We start from the raw sequence: 12,704 nt of genomic DNA, 5'->3' as shown, positions 1-12,704 counted from the left end.
CATGATTTAACAGCATAAAGCTATCTCCACATAGGTTTAAATCTTGATATATATTCAAATAAATATCTTTTAATCAAATCAACCTCAAGGTTGATTTCTGTGGTTTGTTTACAAATAAATATAATAACTATTTAATGCGAAATGTCTACTTAAAATTTACGTACTATGTCGCAGGGAAAATACAAATTAATTAAAATTGGAGACGAATTATTCTTATATCAACATGAAAATTTAGTAAATAAAACGTCCTACCGTTTACAAATAAGAAGCAGAAAAAAACTATGATTTTAAATTATGAAAGAGTTACAATGATTCGAATTTCCCACCAGGAGAGATATATCTTCTATGAACTTTATGAATATGCTATAAGGCATGATGTTCAATGGCCGAAATTAACAAATGCGGGGTACCACAACAAATTCAGCAGAATTACCATGTGGTACACTCATTTTAACGTTCATAAGGTGAACAACTTTGGCCACGAGGAGAATAAGGAGGGCTTACCCGAAGCTCTTGAAATCTTCGATTCAAAAGTTATAAAGACCTTAAAGCAGCCCCGCTGAAGCCCAAATAATCGTCAAAACCCTTCTCATTTGAACCTCCAAGAAGGAAAAATGAAACAAGTGAGAGAATAAAGAAACGGAGTGTAAGTTCAACCCTCCATTACAAAATTTTGCCTGCATAATATAACGAACACGTAATAACAGCGTTGTCTAGCTCAAACCCTCGCGTCTTTTCCAATTTCTCTACTTGAGTGCCATTGCTCTTAATACCTGAAAGCATTTTGCCATGAAGCATGAGTGCATTGATCAAACTGAAGTTTCGATTCTGGATAAATGAAGATTTTTCAACACAGTTCAATTCAATTTTGATTTGATAATTATTCCATCCCTAAAACTCAATAAAAAGATAATGTAGATCTTTGAAAAAATAATAATAACTAAAAGATACTTATGTGGGACATTTCTGCATTGCCATTGAACTTGGTCGGGAGAGGGAAAAATCTATTCCAATGCCCTCATGTAACAAACCGACAGAAATTTTTCGTAACGCAAAGAGAGAGAATGCAACATCTTTTTGTTATGGTAGGCTACTGAATGCAGGGAGAGGGTATAAAACTGGAAAATACTGTGCTAAGTATTTGAGAGATGGTTGAATCCGATACTTTGTGGAAATCTATTTGTTAAACACGAAGTAAGAATCAAAGAATGCGCGTTTCCTTTCTGTGGAAACGCAAAGTCTTTAATTCTTTCTTCGTGTTAAGTATTCTTAACTGGCTCCAAAGAAAAATAAATGTAAATGTGAATTATATTCTCCATACTTATGCCTTTTTATTTAAAACTATTATGATGACATATATATCATTATGTACTGGTTATGACTGGTATGAATGAACACATGAACTTCAAAGATTATTTAGTGAGTAAACTCAGCTTCCCTAACGTAATGCATATGGTTTCAATACTATGAAGAACGATCGAAATTGTGAAGAGTATCATCTCTTCCCACTATCTCCGTGTTAGTCCCTTGTCCAAAGTTTTCTCATTCAACGATAAATATCAGGAAAAGTAAACAGTCACCCACGTATAGACTTATTCCCGTAGTTCTAAAATTTGTTTATTTACTGCACTCATGGACAATCAGTAACGATCCCCACTGGATACACGTAATTTCTATTTACTACAAGGTTCGTTGATCGGTACTACCTTCGTAGATACGGCTTATTTTCTAGACTATACTAATAGATAATGGATATAAGAAGAGAGAGGGCTCAGTGAGTGCATATTTGCGCTTGGGACGGGTACGAAAGAGACGGAAACGTCGGCTGAACAGTGAAAAAGGATCTTCTTTTGAGCGAAAGAACATTTTCGGCTCGGGAGAAGATGGAGGGAAAGAGAAGGCCTAATCTGATGTGGGTATGACAACATATATGTTTTAGACATGCATATACATACATACACGTATACATATATATACGCACACGCTCACACAAGCACATACACATGAATACACATACACGCTCTCCTTCAGCGATAAAGGGGGAGGGTCGAGGTGGGAGTTAGTCGAAGGAAGGAATAAGGGCTCCTTATCCGAGATGGGCTTCTCAACCCCTTGCCCTTCCGTCCATACGGGTAAAATTAAACTTTGTGACCCCGAGGACGCGTCTTTGAAAGCGAGGCTGAACTGGAGTGCGAGAGTAGGCGTTGTAAATCTGGAAAAAATGGGGATCTCGACCCTGCCCAACCCGGCTCTTGGTAAGAGGGATGGATGATAGAGGTAAGGAAGGGAGTGGAGAGAGGATCCGCCGACTCCATGGGGATTGGCAGGGTTGAGAATATATCCCTTCATCGATTTCTCCCCGCTCGCTCTCCTGCCAACTCCTTGAGAAAACGAATCATGCGAAAACCATGGCTGTGTTTATGGAAACGGTTTATCCGGATAAAGTTCCCCTTCGAGTGCTTTGTTTTTTCAGCCTGAATTGGATGCGGAGATCGAACTTGGAGAAGAGGAACATTTTAAGGTGAAGTTTTCTGAGAGAGAGCATTGAAATGGAGATTTGAATCATGGTTTCCCGAGTTAAATATATTAATTTCTTTACACTTTAAGAAATGGTGGAGACAGAATTGCTTTTCGCATGTTAAGTTTAAGAAATTGATTACCGAATGATGTACGTTATGGATAGTACAAAAGAGTATTGTCGGAAATTAATCCGGGATTAATTCTCTAAATTGATTGCGGATTAATTAAGAAAAATATTTTCAAAAATAAATTTTAAAAAATTAATTCAGAAAAATTTTCAGAAAATTTGAAAAATATTTATCTAACAGTAACATAACAAGGAAATAACATTCGTATAAAATGAAGAAATGCGCAGCAATGGAAATAAAATGGGCGACGAAAACTCCACGTTTCAGTTAAAGTCAAAAACAATTTTTGAAATAAGAAATTTAACATTTTAAGGCATCTTCTGGGCACCATAAATAAATCCAACCATCTCTCTAAGGCCACCAGGCCAACATTATGGTTCTGGTTAAAGGCTCTCAATAAAGAAATTAACGGAACTGATAAATAACTTTCATACGTAATCAAAACTGCCGTCATAATCCTTAAGTTTGATTTTGACAGATGAGGGCAGAGCTCATCGAGAATCAAGCCTGAATTCACAAAGAAGGTTCATGTGAAAAATGCACGCATCAATAATAATAATAATAATAAATTAGATTCATAATTCAGGAAATATAGAGTCCTCCAAGGACAAATTCACAATATATCAATAATAACAAACGGAGATGGATGAATAATAATTACAAATTCATGGTTTGCACGTCAATTTATTCCCCAATGTCACCTATTGGCATCTAGGGTAAAACAATAAAATAGCATCTCGTATTTTTTACGGTTTTATCAAATTCGAATACCCGTGACACACTGGTTGGTTTCCAAACGTCCATTTTAAAAGATTAGCACGCCACCCAAAAGTATGACTATGCAACGTGAACGAATATTCTAATATATTAGTTTCATGAATACCTACTAGACAGTAGTAAAAGTATCTGAATCAATTCTATGTCCGAATTTCTCGATAAAACGAAAGAGGCACGTTAAAGTGTCGAGCTCATTTTCTTTTCCAAAGACAGCAGCGTTCGAAAGACTGATGCACTATCTCTCGCAGGTCAGTTCCCGAGGTAGACATTTTTGATTTTGAGATTTCGTGTTCTGGTGTATACTCAGGGAAATAAATACCAGTCCAAAACGCACAATTGGCCTATATCCCCCTATCGGCAGTGGCCAAGGGCGGAGCTGGAAGTCAACCCCCAAACGCAAGAACATTACCATCTAGTTTTTCATAGGGAACTTATATTCATTTTTATAATCACTGGTATGTATGGGGTTTATAACTATTAAAGTATAAAACTATTAAAGATAAAATACTTCGGACAATAAAGCATAATTAATCGATATGAGAGAAATAAAAGACAACTCTAAGCTTACGAAATACTAGGAAGAATAAAAAATCAGCATGCTGCAATTTAAGCAATTACAATTTATTAATCATTTCCAGGGTTTTACTGCATTGGGTGATAAAAGCAAGAGCGACATAAGGAGCAACAGGTGATAAAAACATATTAATGCTACTTAAGAATGCTACATTTCAGCAAACAATTGGTCGTGTTGAATTAATTTTAAATGCTTAAACTGAAATGTGTGGTTTTTACGCCATGTGCGATATCATATTTCATATGGAGCAGTCTGATACACTCCATTTCGAGCGTATATTCGTGGATCTTAAAACAAGAAGCTAACAGTGGGCGGGAGATTATTGCTTGGCTGCATCTAAGGAGAACGCGGATGGAATGTTAAAAAATGCCAGGAGGAACGAGTATATACAGGTATGGCGGGTAGGCTGGAGGAATTAGGATGGGACCTGCTGTAGTCGTGGAGAGAGAATGCTAGTACATAGATGACAGGGAACCCCAGTTAACTAGTGACACCGAGGGAATTACTACGGCCACAAATCACATCGACAAAATCGACTACCAGGATGAAACAAGAGAGATACAACCACTGAAAGATTCGAGTACATGTGTACACCTAATACGATACTTAGCACTAATAAAACCAGACGAAACCACTCTTACTTTTTTCGTAAATTCGTAAAAAGCAAAATTTTATACTTACCTCGAACCTACCGTCACTGCATGATTCAAATAAACATGGTGTATGCGTGTGTATATGTACGTTTAAACATACTCGTATATTGATATTTATGCATACGCGAATATTTATTTTTTTAATTGCCAGAGTCCTAACATCCCCCGCCAGACGTCCTTGCTGCAGATTACGGGATATGCCGTTGAGATGAGATTTAGGAATAGTGTGCACATTCTATGAACAGGATAAATCAACACCAAAACTACCGGCGACGTTTCCAACTGGCCCCACTCTTCAATCATCTCGCCCTCCCTCGATTCCGATACAGAGAACAAGCTCCGACGCGACTCTTAAAGAGAGATATAATTAACAGGATTCGAAAGGACGGTATCTCCGTCACCCACACCCTAGCTGGATCCCTAAACTACCGAATTCGTCGTGGGTGGTGGCCCGACGTTCCTACTGCCAGGCAGCGGACGGCAGTATTCAATGAGATGAGATGAGATTCTATGAGTTACCCTTAATGCATTCGAAACAAGGGATGGGGGGATGGTAGAGTGTGAGAGAGAGGGATGGCTCTCGCTCTACCTCATCCGGCGACCCCTTTCGTTTCAGCGGCGTCGTCGGTGTCCACTCAGCGCGGAAGATGAACTGCCCGCCCGTGACGTAACGAGGCCCGCCGTCCAAGCCCAAGGCGGTGCACAAAACCGAGTCGCGGAAAATACTGACGGGATCCGCCCACCGCCTCCCACCTTCACCCGCCCTTCCATGTGCCTCGACGATTTCCGCTCCTATTCCTAGGCCATTTCGTCCTAAAAATAGTCACATCTCGCTCTAAGGGAATCCGAGGTGTTTGTTTCATGGAACGAACTTGGACCTCTTCACTGTTTCTACAATTTCCGTCAACAAAGCTGTTGAATAAACTCCCGCGGTGAGCGAGTGCTATTGCTTTTCTGCGTTTCGATGATTCCATCATGAATATTTAATTATTACAGATTTGCCTATCGAGAAGATAGGTACGCTTTGAGCGGTTTTCGACGCTCAATTAAAATTTGAGAGGGCTTATGAAATTCCATTGACAATGCAAACACATTTTGACACACGCCCTTTCCCAATTCACATCCTCGTATTTAATGCAGAACCTAGTGCCGTCCAACTGATTTATTTCCTCTCCCTTCTCAAATTATCTAACATCCTTTCTGTTAGTGATTCCTTCAAAAGCTAACTGTCTTTCAATATTATCTCTATAGATTATCAAATTCCTCTTTCCCCAATCTTAACTACATATCACTCTTCTCGGTTTGCCTCCTCTATCCACTTAAATATTTTCAATTTCAATCCAAAACGAAATTTCAAACTGGTCCAACCCAACGTGTATTTCAAGGCCTAAATTATAAATCTCTGACCCATACAAGACTGCACCCCATGGTAAAGTTTTCAATGTTGTTTAACGTCTGTATTTTGAACCGTATCCATGAATCTCATTTATTGTTAAATATGCTTGTGTATCACGTGAAAAAAATATGAACTAAACTAACTTATTTCGCATAATCAACTTCATCTTTCGTGATAACTCGACATAATCAAGCATAATTCAGAAACTCAGACTAAAAATGTTCAAGTTTTAAGGAATTAACACGGAATTTCAACTATAGCAGGTGATTATCTTAACTTCCAAAAATCTCACCACCACGACCAATCGCATTGAATCGGACGAAACTCGATCACACCTTGACGTAATTTCTTTACTCTGAATAAAGTATTTGGCTAAGGATAATACTGGCATGCCATGCATGCGAGCGAATTAGGGTAACTCGATCAGAGCAAAAGTAAAAGGTTATTTCTAAATATTTCCTGCGCGGATGGAGGAGATCATATTTTAATTTCTTCCACAATTTATCGACACTTTCGGAAATAGTTGTGCAAAGAAAGCCGTTTGGAGTCCAAAGACTCATTAACAGAATTGATATTTTCAACTTTACAATTTAATGGATGAAAATAAGTTGTAACACTACTATTGCTTATTTAATTTTCATGAATGAAATTGCTACCCATAAAATAAGTAAAAATGCCGTACTTTGTCTCATCTCAAATATAGCACTGAATAAACGATAATACATCAATATAATAGAAAAGAAAATTCTAGAAGTATAATCCTCGAAAGTGCTTATTACGATATTTAATTTTCTAACTTAAGGAGAGACAAATTACGAATTGCGGGAAAATGAAAGTGGAGCAATGAGTATTTAAATCTTAATCCTCGAAACATCGTTCTGACTACAGTGGCAGATAATTCAGCATGAGATGAAAACTACGACCAAGTAAGAAGAGTCGAAAGCAGTTTGTTCGTAGTGAATTTGTACTCAGCATTACTGCAATAAGTAAAGCCAATGCCAGATGTATTCGCCACGCCAACAAATCAAGGAAATTCACATTCGCCGCTAAGAGAGTGGTAACTCGCGAATTATGGTGTCTATTTTAAGGCATTCTCTCACCTCCTGGGGAAAAATCTCTCGGATTCCAAACGCGTGGACCGGAACCAAGCGACGGACACCCTCCGTTGGAACCTATCCGGATCCAAGATGAGGAACAAAGGTAACACATCTACCAACGGCGTTTTAAGATTCAACACAGCCGCAAGTAACTTTCCGTAAAGAACGCTACGTCCACATATTAAGACTCATGAACTTTTCAAGTAATTGATCCAACTGGTACATAAAACGACGATGAAGATACGAGGGTCATCCGGAAAGTAGTACCCGTTCGTGCCGCATGAAGTGCTGACGACGCGAGTAGCCGCTGGACGAGGTCAGATAGCTTCAGTGGCTTGTCTGCCTTCTCTGAGCCAAGTTGCGTGACGCTAGCATTGCCTGTGTTGTTTCTGTGATTGTTTACAATGTTTAAAAAAATTGAGAACGCCGCCAGTTGTGAAGTGAGGGCAGTGATTAAATTCCTCAATGCAAGAAACGTTCGCCCATGTGATATTCATCGCCAATTAAAGGAGGTGTATGGAGACAATGTAATGGACGAGTCGTCTGTTCGGCGGTGGTGTCGCAACTTCAACATGGGGAGGGGGAACACACACGACGATGAGCGTTCGAGGAGACCGTCTGTCATTACAGACCAACTGGTGAGCTCAGTTGACGAATTCGTGAGGAACGATCGGCGCGTCACAATTGATGACATCTGTGAGCATTTTCCCAATGTTTCTCGAACAATTGTTCATGAAATTGTTAAACACCATCTGCATTATGCAAAAATTTGTGCAAGATGGGTCCCTCGCGTATCTCAATGAGCTGGCGGCGAAGGACTATGCAGCAGGAATACAGAAACTTGTCACACATTATGACAAATGCCTTAATTTGCTTGGAGATTATGTTGAGAAGTAGTTTAAAGTATCCTCTTTCAAATAAAATTTTTTATGTTTGTTAATATTTACTTTTGTGTCTTTATTTCACGAACGGGTACTACTTTCCGGATGACCCTCGTAGATTGTGTGCATTGCACGGCATAATGAGTGAATTACACGGAAAGAAAGAAGTGAAACGACTGACATTCTGGTGGCTCCTTTTATTTTAAAACATTTAATCTCGATTAAAGGCTTTTAACGCGAGTGATTAAAAACTCATAACTGTTGATGGTGGAGGCCCAATAACATACTAATATTAGAGTGAATTTCGGCATTCGTGATATTATGTGATTAGCTATTAATATTGGGGAGGCAGAAAAATGTAGCAATTTACTAGCATTTATAACAGTGAATTTTCCATAAGTAATAAGAGGGACGAATAATATACTCGTAGATCAATCGTCCTTGCCTTAAACGGGCATACTTTTAGTAACTCTAAGAAAAAAGATATCCAAAATTTAGATAGACGAAAACGTAAGGAGAAAATACTCGTAATTAAACTAATTTCCGCTCTTTAGGGCCGTTATTTATGAAGTTTCCATCAGTGAACCACCAATTATCGATTATTAGATGGCTTTTATGTTGCTAATGGCAGTAACATTCAAATACGTTGTTTTCAATTTTTATCTAACTCTGCATTACGAGTCACGCATTTACGAGGATACTGAAAAAAGTGGAAGTTATCCACAGGGGAGGGTATAAACATCTGAGATTATTTGAAGGAAGAAGTAAATTAAAAAAGAGAGAGGAAGGATTGCAAAACAAAGAAATATTAAGAGCTTAAGTAACTAAATTTGTCCTTACTCTAAAAGAAATCTGAGCCACTGACCTTATCAACGAAAGAAGAGAAAATACTATTCTTTGTCAAATTAAAAGGCTATCACAAGGAATTTTGGTGTTGAGAGTTAAAAAATAAATTTCCGACTTCACCGCTCTCAGACGAGACCGCTGAGCAGCGCTACTATTTGGCACCTAGGGCGTTTCTACGACGTCGCCAATCACAATTAACGATGAATGAACTAACTCCTGAGCAAGCATTGGCAGCTTTATTAGCGGACGTAGGTGGTGCCATTAACTCGTTTTTAGCTCTGCATACACAGCATATTTTACAAATAAAAGAATGGAAACATTCAATAACCGTGGAGTTGGAACGACACCAATTTTTTTGCGTTGCTGCTGGTTATGCACATAGAAATGAGTACACAGGATTCCATATGCATCCCTTGGTGATGGACAAACCGAACCGCAGTATTCCACATGTAATTTCTAGAATTTCGAGGTATTGGAGCAATATCTGGGATAAATATATTTTACAAAACACTTCCGAATACTTTTTATGCAAAGCAGGTAGCTGGTGATATATTGAAGGATGTGATAGAAGTAATAATTTTGGGAGAGCAATGTAGAGGAAGGAGGGGTAGGGAGCAAAAAGATAGACAGAAGTTACTAAGAAATTACGAAAGAAATAGGAAGTTATCACGATTCTTAGAAATAAACAGTTAATAGAGACCCTCCAAAACTACCATTAAAGTAGGCAGAATACTTTTATTGATTGTAAATTATATTAATATGATTATTAGCCATCAAATTGGAGCCTAACTTTAGTTAGATAATTAATTAACTTGAAAATTGGCCCGTATATTTACTTCACAGTTTCTCTATCCTTCCCCAATCATCCATACCGATGCCCTCATTTGCTATACTTGTACTTCATTTTTGTAAAATACATAAATCTCTCAAGAAAAGAATTAGAGGCCACTATTGAGGATACGTCTACTGTGACCGTTCACCGTTTGACTTTGACTCTTTTCCCGAAGTATAATACATTTAATTACTCCATTAATATTCTGTCCAGAAGTAGGAAACGGGAGTAATAAGTTCTTATTTCCTAATGCAGAGCGTAAAATCGGATGACAATGCTTCAAAAGCTGCAATTCCTTCTCTCGATTAGGGTCGTGTGACGTCCTGACTCTTCCTGCTTTTGTCAAACACACGCGCTTGTACGCCTTACCCGATTTGGCCACCACGTTCAACAGTTGGAAAGACCCCAACTAGTGATTTTCGCAATAAATACCACATATGGTATAAAAGGTAATTATGTATTACGAGAATCGATATTGTTTAAAATATTAAAAAGGATTGGCAATACAATTAAGCAAGTCAAAATATAATTTGAAAAGTTTTAGGAATAGGTAAAAGTTCCATTTCGTTATGAGGATCTTAGAAATCCTCAATCATTTAGATGGCTTTACAAAAGAAACGATCCCCACAGAGAGATATTAGCAGTATGGAAAGGTTAACGACACCTCTAAAGAGTACTGATTTACGTCAAAATATCAATATACCAACATTTCTGGGTGCTCAGATAATCCGGAACAATTTCATGATATAAATTCAGCTAGTTGAATGAACTCTTGGGCCCGAAGAGAATACTTTTGGCACCAAAGTTGAACGTGCTAGAAATCTAACGTAGGTACACGCAAGTTCTCTAAGTAGGTACACCTTTATCACCTTACTACCCAAAAATATCATTTAAATAATCTGGAGGCGTTAGGTGAATTTCTTTGGCCGAATAATCACTTTGCTCCAGCTGGGAATAAAATAAAAAATATTTAATGTGTAACAAACACGTAAGAAGGGAAGAACCATGCTGGAACCCCTTTCTCTCCCGGTCAACATTCCGAGCACGGCCCCCATTCAATCAACTCAGAAAAAAATTTAAGTGCTAACGACGGATTAAAAATTCCAAAGGTGAAGGTGAAAGCAAAATATAGCTTTCATCAACATGGATTAAAAATGAGACAAACAATAATTTTGGGAATAATCACAGATTAAAACTTAAATGATAATAATTTATGAGTGTAATACATATAATAATTCACTCTACAACTCATTTTGTACCGATGCCTTCATCTTCTCACTCAAAAAAATACTTTTTTAAATATATTAGAATATATGGCTTTAAAACTAAAATATAATTATAAAGAACGAATGAAAAACATTTAATACGACGATATGAATTGCAAAAATTATTATTGAAAAATCATTACTTTAATCGACGTAAAAATATAAACAAACTAAACTCCTGAGTTCCCGAAAGAAATCAACAAATAATATTTTTGTAGATTTCACCTTCTTCCTCGAGTGACCAACTTCAAACTAGATAGAGACCTTACACATTTTCACATTATATTCTACGGTAATCCCTTGAAATATTTGACAGAAGTACGTGCAAGTAAACATAGTTTCACAAAAAATAAAGTTAACTGAGTGAATTAGTGCTGAAAAACCACCGCTGTCCAAGAACCAAGTTTGTTTCATAGTTTTGGCAATTGTCATCGCTGACAATTTTCCTTTTCTTATAGTAAAACTAGAGCTATAACCTGAGGTAGGGTTCTTGATCAAACATATGCTCCGTGCTTGCAGATTATAACCCCTGAGAGAAAAAAGGAATCCCATTGAGATAGATAGATGTATTATCTTCTTAATGAATCAAGTTTATGGGTATCATTGTACATGCACAGTCCATCATATCAAAAACAATTCAAGCACGTCAAGTACTTTTTCGCTCACGTAAACTTTCAATTATTTCTAATAGTTTGCAGAAGTATAAAATTATTTTAAATTGCACAAAAAAATCCTTTTATCCTTTAAAAAACAGAATTTTTCCATTGAACATCAAACCAACAGTCACTATGACGTACACGCAGAGATTTCAGTTTGTACCTGAACATTTCCAAGCACTGATTACGTCCACTTTTACGTTATTAACAATTTGACTACATCTAAAACTATGCCAACCTACTTCCGCACACTTCTTTGCCTTAAAAGTAGGTACTTCCATTCTCACTACTTTACAAATTACACAAATGTTTTCTACGATAGATACGAGATGAACATCAACTCAAATTTGGTCAGAGTTTGATTGCAAACAACTTTGGATCGGCGTAATTTCTTCGGGCTTTGCATCCATCTGTGCTATCAAAAAAAAAACACCAAGCGTCAAAATGAAATGTGCATACAACTTTTTAAACAGTGCGTCTTAGTACAGTGAACAGTTTTATAGTGTATACATAATATAGAATCGATCTAAATATAATTTCACTTTGAACAAGAGTTTTCACGCATAATACGACCACGTACCTCACGATAGGGCAAATAGGAGCGAGAACACAAGCTTAATATAATACCACGCTCGCTGTTTCACTGGGAAATGTGACCGCATGACGCCTACTTCTGTCCTCTTCTTCCAAGAGAGAGCTAATTCCATTGTACCCTTATATTTTAAGTTTTCCATTGTAAAGAGATTTCTGCGGGGATATTTTAATGATCTTTAATGCATTAATGACTTTTGAAGCTTATAAACAGAGGCAATGAGAATTGCAAGTATCCTTTTCTCAAAATCCCTATTAATGAACTATACTGAGAGAGCACTGCACGCAGGGCTTTATTTTGCCCGCGAAAATAGCACGAAATAGTCCAGACGAAAACTTCGCTCACAGGTCCCTTGCATCATACACTTGCTTCATAAAAAATAAAATCCCTGTGAAGTTTCATATTCTCACGTGTGTTTGCACGTTAAATTCGCCCCATGCGATCCTGCGTACTTGAACTACTAGAGCATGGAATAATGAAAACGTAA

General features: G+C 37.5%; 1 protein-coding gene across 1 annotated transcript in view; it reads right to left on the bottom strand.

The window, feature by feature from the left end:
* The window catches only part of Camta (Calmodulin-binding transcription activator), a 1,815,113-nt gene that overhangs the window by 1,706,554 nt on the left and 95,855 nt on the right, over window positions 1-12,704 (bottom strand). The gene's annotated exons all lie outside the window — the stretch shown is intronic.

This window comes from Hetaerina americana, unplaced genomic scaffold (genome assembly GCF_022747635.1).
Source record: "Hetaerina americana unplaced genomic scaffold, ioHetAmer1.1.p SCAF_4, whole genome shotgun sequence".
NCBI classification, from domain to species: domain Eukaryota; kingdom Metazoa; phylum Arthropoda; class Insecta; order Odonata; family Calopterygidae; genus Hetaerina; species Hetaerina americana.
This window is presented reverse-complemented; position numbering and strand designations above follow the sequence as displayed.